Genomic DNA, 8,045 nt, shown 5'->3' on the forward strand with positions numbered 1-8,045 from the left:
ACCAAGTTCCTACATGTGCAAGTAATACCACTACATCATGACTTGCTGCCTGGCTGTCAGGGATTGTAAGAGCCATCAATTACAAGACATGCTGTGTTGGTTTCCTATGGCTTCTGTAAAAAATTACCACAAACATGTTGGCTTAAAAAACATACATTTTTTTCTCTAACAGTTCTGGAGACCGGAAATCTAAACTCTATTTCAATGGGCCAAAACTAAAGTATGGGCAGGATCATGTTCCCTCTGGAGGCTCTAGGGGAGAATGTTTCCTAGCCTTTTCCAGATTCTAGAGCTGCATTCCCTAGTTCATACCCCCTTCCTCCATCTTCGAAGCTAGCAGCGTGGCATCTTCAAATTTGTCCCTGCTTCCATCATCACGTCGCTGTCTGCCTTTTGTCTTTGCAGTCAAACTTCCCCCTGCTTCTTCCTCATAGGAACCATTTCATACTGATTAGATTGAAAAAATTAAGTGTTATAATACCAAGTGTGAGTAAAAACGTGAGGAAACAAGAACTCTCATACTGCTTGAGGGACTATAAATTGGTATGAACAATCTGGAGGAACATTTGACTGAATCTGGTAAAGTTAAAGAGCTTGTTTTTTAGACTAACAATTCCATTTCTAGTTATGTATGATACCTGAGTTCCAGGAGATAAGAATATCTGCATAAAAGAAAACCCAAGTATCTACCAAAAGAGAATGGATAAATACATTTTATTACATTCATAGAAGAAATGTTACGCAGTAGTTTAAATGAAGAAACTAGGCTACATGTATCTACATGAATAAATATTTAAAGAATAAAAAAAGGAAGATGCAGAACTATACATGGCATATAATTGCATTTGTATAAATTTTGAAACTATGCAAAATATTTATGTTATTATAAATACATATATATGTAAAGTATGAAATATGTATGGGAATTGTAAGAACCAAATTCGGGATAGTGATATGCCAAGGGAGAAAATGACAGGAATAGAATTGGGAGGGAGAACGCCAGGAACTTCAAGTATATTTGGAATGTTTTATTTCTTTCAAGAAAATTAAGCAAGTAAAAGAAAATGTTTAATTTGGTAAATTTGGGTAATGGATACACTGAATAAACGATATAAATATTTAAAAATATTTTACAATGCTTTTAAATGACAAGAATATGTAAGCTGGGTGCAGTGGCTCACGCCTGTGATCCTAGCACTTTGGAAGTCCAAGGCAGGAGGATCCCTTGAGGCTAGGGGTTTGAGACCAGCCTGGGCAACATAGCGAGACTTTGCCTTTAAAAAAATAAAAAATTATCTGGGCATGGTGGTGCATACCTGTAGTCCTAGCTGCACTTGAGGCTGAGGCAGGAGGATCACTTGAGCTCAGGAGTTCAAGTTTACAATAAGCTGTGATTGCACTACTGCACTCCAACACAGAGCAAGACCCTGTCTCTAAAAAAAAATAAAAATAAAAAAGAAAAAGAAAAGAAAGAAAAAGAAAAAAAAAAAAAGGAAAAAACCTGAAAAGACTGATGTTTCCAGAAGAAATGGAAAAGGTAACCAAAGCCCTACTCATCAAAACAATGACATCTGACTCATGATTTTATGTGCGAGCCCTAACAAATCTTGAAGGAAATGATAATTTCCACATCGTATAATCTGTATCAGGGCTTAGACAAAAGATAAAAGAAAAAGATGAAAGTCCTCCAGTTCATTCCAAAAATCTAGCATAATCTTGTTACCAATACCAAACAAGGATAACATTTTTTGAAAAGTGTAGGCCAATTTTACTTATGCTCATAGATGGATATACAAGATGACGTGTCAGAAAATTAATCCAGCAATGTAGTAAAATAATAACACATGACAGGCCGGGCGAGGTGGCTCAGGCCTGTAATCCTAGCACTCCGGGAGGCCGAGGCGGGCAGATTGTTTGAGCTCAGGAGTTCGAGACCAGCCTGAGCAACAGCGAGACCCTGTCTCTACTAAAAATAGAAAGAAATTATATGGACAACTAAAAATATATATAGAAAAATTAGCTGGGCATGGTGGCACATGCCTGTAGTCCCAGCTACTCGGGAGGCTGAGGCAGGAGGATTGCTTGAGCCCAGGAGTTTGAGGTTGCAGTTAGCCAGGCTGACACCATGGCACTCTAGCCCGGGAAACAGAGTGAAACTCTGTCTCGAAAAATAAATAAATAAAACAACACATCATGGACCAAGAAAATTTCATCCCAGGAATCCATAAATGGTTTTAAATTAGGAACTATATTAATGTAATTCACTACATTCATATTTTATTTATTTATTTTTATTTATTGTTTGTCTATCTTGAGACAGAGTCTCACTCTGTAGCCCTGGTTAGAGTGCAATGGCATCATTATAGGTCACTGCAAATTCAAACTCCTAGGCTCAAGTGATCCTCTTACCTCAGCCTCCCCAGTAGCTGGGACTATAGATGTATGCCACTATGCCTGGCTAATTTTTCTATTTTTTGTAGAGATGGGGTCTCACTCTTGCTCAGGCTGGTCCTGAACTCCTGGCCTCAAGCAATCCTCCTGCTTCAGCCTCCCAGAGTGCTAGGATTACAGGATTACAGGCATAAGCCACCTTGCCAGGCACCAAAATAATTTAGTAAGATTACAAACCATTACAGATTTTTCAAAAACTTGGCAGAAATATTAAGAAAATGTGTCAGACTCATGAAAGTTCCACAAAATCATATTATTTAATGATGAAATATTAGAAGCATTTCTACTAAAATAGGACAAGATTAGGAGACCCACTACTACTACCAACATTGTATTCAAGTTTCATGAATGCAATAAAAGAAGAAAAAGAATCAAGAAATATAAATATGGAAAAGGAAAGGCAATTTGGTGATATCTATTAAAATCTTAAGTGTATATACCCACAAATTTTAGATGGTCAATTGAACACATATAGTTTTTCCCTCTTACTACTAGTATCCCACTCTATTAAAATATGACAAATAAATAACATACAAATAAATAAAACTAACAATGGTGAAAATAATGAGGGGACTCATCAGCAAATGAAGATTTCAACCAACTTTTTGAAGTTAGAGTAGCAATAAAGAAAGGGTAATTAATGGAGCCAAGAATAAGAAGCTACTGCCTAAAGCATGTGTGGGGAGGTGATGCGGCCAAGGGCATTGGTCAGTCCACAGAATCCAGGAGGAGCTTTTAATTGGGAAACACCAGGTACAACAGAAGGGATAAGTGAGATGTGGTACTTATTGATTAAAAGTCTGTACACAGAACAGTTGGTCCATCAGTTTCACTCTCCCTTCCTCCATCAAGCACCTACCTCTCCGGCAAATAATTGAAGAGTTCTCCTCAAAATAAATCAAATGGCTCGATGAGAAAGGGCTCAATACCCAAATGCAGGCTCTAGCATCACAGAACTTTCCATCAACTGATCTGTTGGATTTGACCACCCAGGTGAAAGGATCCAAAGTGATAAAATCTGAACTTATACAACATCTGAATACAAATAAAAGCTTTGTTAAATATTTAAAGTTATATATAATTTTTTATTTTTTATTTTTAATTACTATGGGTACATAATAGTTGTATAGGATATATGTGATATTTTGATACAGGCATACAATGTGAATTAATCAGATGATGGCAATTGGGGTATCCATCACCTCAGGCATTTATCATTTCTTTGCGTTAGGAACATTCCAGTTCCACTCTTATTTTAACACATTGACTACCACACTAGAAAAAAAAAAACTTTCCTCAGCACCATAGTGTTTTATTATGAAAATAGAATAAAAACTTCAAAAACAAACAATCTTTTGTACTTTAGTGAAAAATTTTTGTTTTCTGTGTGTGAGTTATACGAAACTCGAAAAATAGTTCACACAGCTCAAGGTAAAGAGACGTGTGAGTTATTATACATATGCTTCACGAGGCCCCAGGCTCCACACTAGTGTGAGTTAAATACAACTCACATGGCAGTTAATGTGTTAAAGTATACCATAACTTATTGTTAATTATAGTCACTTTTTTGTGCTATCAAATATTGTTCATTCTATCTATCTAACTGTATTTTTGTACCCATTAAAAGTTATATATGTATATATGCTATATGTTATGGGTTGAATTGTGTCCCCCCAAAAGATATATTGAGACCTTAATCTCCAATACCTCAGCACATGACCTTATTTAGGAAGAGAGTTGTTGTGGATGTAATTAGTCAAGTTAAGATGAGGTCATGCTGGAGTAGGGTAGGCTCTTAATCCAATATAACTGTTGTGCTTATAAGAAGAAAAGAGACACAGACATACAGGGAGAACACCACGTGATGACAGAAGCAGAGACTGGAGTGGTGGTCTTACAAGCCAAGGAATGCCAAGGATTGCCAGCAATACCAGAAGCTAAGAGAAAGTCTTGGAACAGATTCTTCCTCTGAGCCCCCAAAGAGGAACCAATCCTGCTGACACCTTAATTTTGAACTTCTGCCTTCTGAGCTATGAGAGACTACATTTCATTTGTTTTAAGCCTCCCAGTTTGTGGTACTTTGTTATATAGTAGCAGCTCTAAGGAATTACTATATCACAAAAATTAGTTTTTTATATCAATTTTTTCTTTCTCAGGCATGGCGTATTGCTTCCAATCTGAGCATCCTTGAAAAGCCAGTGGAAATGAAACAGTAAAGTAAAAAGGAATGGGTTAAACAGGACCCTTCAGTCATTGATTACTTCCTGCCCAGGCTGTCCTCACAAAGAGAGAGAAATCTGAGCAGAGGTCAGTGACTGTGAAAAGGGGATCGTCTCCTCAAGTTATGTTATTCAATGTTAAACTGTCTCAGCCAAGTATCAGTTATTGAAGTTGATGCAGTCGTTTTTTTGTTGTACAAAGATATACTCAGCTTTGACCCCAACCCATTCACTGCTATATGGGCTTCTAGATTCTCTCAATCCTTCTCTCCTTTGTTATCTATTTTAGAAAGAATTTTGCTATCTCATGCTTCTCCTTTCTGCTCTCAGCATTCTTCTCCTTTTGAAAAAAATTACATGGAATATTCAGGAGACACTGAGAAGCTCAGGCTGACAGAGATACATTTTCCTCTCTTGTCATTCTCTCTCTCATCCAAATTCCCAGGGAAGGAAACCTGCTTGGCTCAGCTGGGGAGAGCACCCACTTAGTTACAACCATTTATGGTGGGGGTGGGAGAAGGCTGGCATGTGGTACAAAATCACTGCTGGAGGCCCCCCACTGGAGGTAAGATAGCTCATAAAAGTGGTCATTATGAGTGGGGTAGATACTCCAAAAGTGCTCTAGTAAAGCTATTAGATGTAATAATTTTTGTGGGGGTGGTGGGGAGACAGTGTCTTGCTTTGTTGCCCCAGCTAGAGTAGTGGCATCATCACAGCTCACTGCAACTTCAAAGTCCCTGGCTCCAGCAATCCTCAGCCCAGCCTCCCAAGTTGCTGGGACTATAGGAGTGTGCCAACCATGCCTGGCTATGTTTTCTATTTTTTGTAGAAGCGGGGCCTCACTCTTGCTCAGCTGGTCTGGAACTCCTGGCCTCCAGCAATCCTCCCGCACCGGCCTCCCAGTAGCAAGGACAACAGGTGAACATCACCACACCCAGCTAATTCTTTTTTTAATAAGAGGGGGTCTTGCTCTTGCCCAGGCTGGTCTTGAACCCCTGGCCTCAAGTGATCCTCCCGCATCAATGTCCCAAAGGGCTAGGATTATAAGTGTTAGCCACCATGCCCAGCCTCGTTGTAATAATTCAATAAATAACCTTGTATATACATCTTGATAAACATTATCTGATTACTTCCTTAGGATAAATTTGTAAGGATGATTATTGGGTCCAAGTGTATTAACATCCTTAAAGTTTTAAGTTCATGTTATCAAATTCGTTTCAAAAACATTGGATTAATTCACACCTACTAGCGGTATATAAAATGGCCATTTGACAAAACACAATACCTTTGTCAATATTGGATCTCATTTTTTTTAAACCTTTGCTAATTTGATAAGGATTTTCTCATTGTTTTTTTTTTTTTTTTTTTTTTTTTTTTGAGACAGAGTCTCGCTCTGTTGCCCGGGCTAGAGTGAGTGCCGTGGCATCAGCCTAGCTCACAGCAACCTCAAACTCCTGGGCTTAAGCGATCCTACTGCCTCAGCCTCCCGAGTAGCTGGGACTACAGGCATGCGCCACCATGCCCGGCTAATTTTTTGTACATATATATTTTAGTTGTCCATATAATTTCTTTCTATTTTTAGTAGAGACGGGGTCTCACTCTTGCTCAGGCTGGTCTCGAACTCCTGACCTCGAGCGATCCACCCGCCTCGGCCTCCCAGAGTGCTAGGATTACAGGCGTGAGCCACCGCGCCCGGCCTCTCATTGTTTTAATTTGCCTGTTTTAATTAGTAAAGCTGAATATATCTAATTTCATCCTCTTTTGTTTGCTACCATAGTTCAGCCTTTGTCTTTTCTCACTTGGATTTCTGCAACTGGCCCTAAATTGTCTCTGTCTTCCATATCACCCTCATCTAAGCCATCTTTCATCACTGCCAAAAAATAATACTTCTAATATACAAAGTTTATGTTATTCATCTGCTTAAACCCTTTGATGGCTTCCAGTTGCCTTCGTAATGATAAAATCCAAACTCTTCAGCACAGTACCTTCCCCACCTACATCCTACCTAGTTTCTCTGGCCTTTCCTCTATCTCTCTGTTATACGCACTCCAGCCACAATGAACTAGTATTAATAGTAGTTCTCCAAAAGTACCCTGTTGCTTCACAGATTTGTAATACCTTTTGTTATTCCCTCAGATGGAACCCCTTCCTCTCCATCACTGTTGATGAACTCTTATTCAATTTTTTTCAAGTCTTTGCATCTCCTAAAAAGTCTCTGCCTCTCTCTCCTGTCCTTTAAGTAGACCACCTCCACACTCCTAAGGAGCTCCATGTGTCTCTCTCCCGTGGCACTTGTGAGTGTTTACTGGTCTGTTCTTCCAGGAGACCATAACGGATGGCAGCTTCCTTTATCACTGATTCAACGTCTTACACAGGGCCTGACACATAATAGGTCATTAAGTTTTTGCCAATTAAATACATAGACAAGTTAATGTTTCCATTTTTTTTTAGGAAAAAATACAACAAAGCAAATGTGCTATTTAAGTTTTAAATAAAGAATAAACAATATTGCAGTATCAGGGTATTAATAATAATAATAATTTAAAAGCGTAATATCACTAGTAGTATTCAGTATATTGCTTTTCTGCCATCTGCCTTAATTTCCACATTTTAGGTCTAAAATATTAATATTATCAAGCAAACACTTTCAGAAGATAAACTAAGATAAAAGATTAAGAAATTTGGTTGTAAAATGCTTCAATAAATCAGTTACTGGTATAAAATCCCAAACGATCTAAGAACATCTTAGTTTTAGATATTTATAATAGTAAAAGTTATTGAATAATGTAATGTAGCTCAATTTTACATGGGACTCCTGATTTGAGGGCACTGAGAGGAAATTCCAGACCTAGGACTTGAAAATGATGAGAGGAGACTAAGAGGGTTATAAAGTTAAAAACAAAGTATGGTGGAACTCATAATTTTCTTTATAATCCATTGTATATATGCCATTGAGATAGAGTCCCTATTCTTCATTATCAAGGTGATTAAAATAACAATACTTAAATCCAAATTGAAATAAATTAAAAAGCTTCCAATTCCTGCATTGGACTAAAACCCAAATATTCAGCAAAATAAGATTACTTGACACCTGATAGTTTATATTATACCACTCTTTAAAATAAAGGGAGCAAGAGAGAGAGAGAGATATCTTTTGGACCTAACATAGAAAGCTATAAAATACATTATTAAGTGAGAAAAAGCAATTTGCAAAATATAATTTACATAGTCTCAATTTTGTGAAAAAGGTTTATATATATTTATAACCACATATACATATTTTAAAAACCAGAAAGATCATCCAAAACTTAACATTTGTTACCCTAGAGGGGAGAGGGAGGGACACCAAAGGGGATTTGCACTCGTTCTCTATTT

The sequence above is a fragment of the Eulemur rufifrons genome, chromosome 28 (genome assembly GCF_041146395.1).
Source record: "Eulemur rufifrons isolate Redbay chromosome 28, OSU_ERuf_1, whole genome shotgun sequence".
In the NCBI taxonomy this organism is placed as follows: domain Eukaryota; kingdom Metazoa; phylum Chordata; class Mammalia; order Primates; family Lemuridae; genus Eulemur; species Eulemur rufifrons.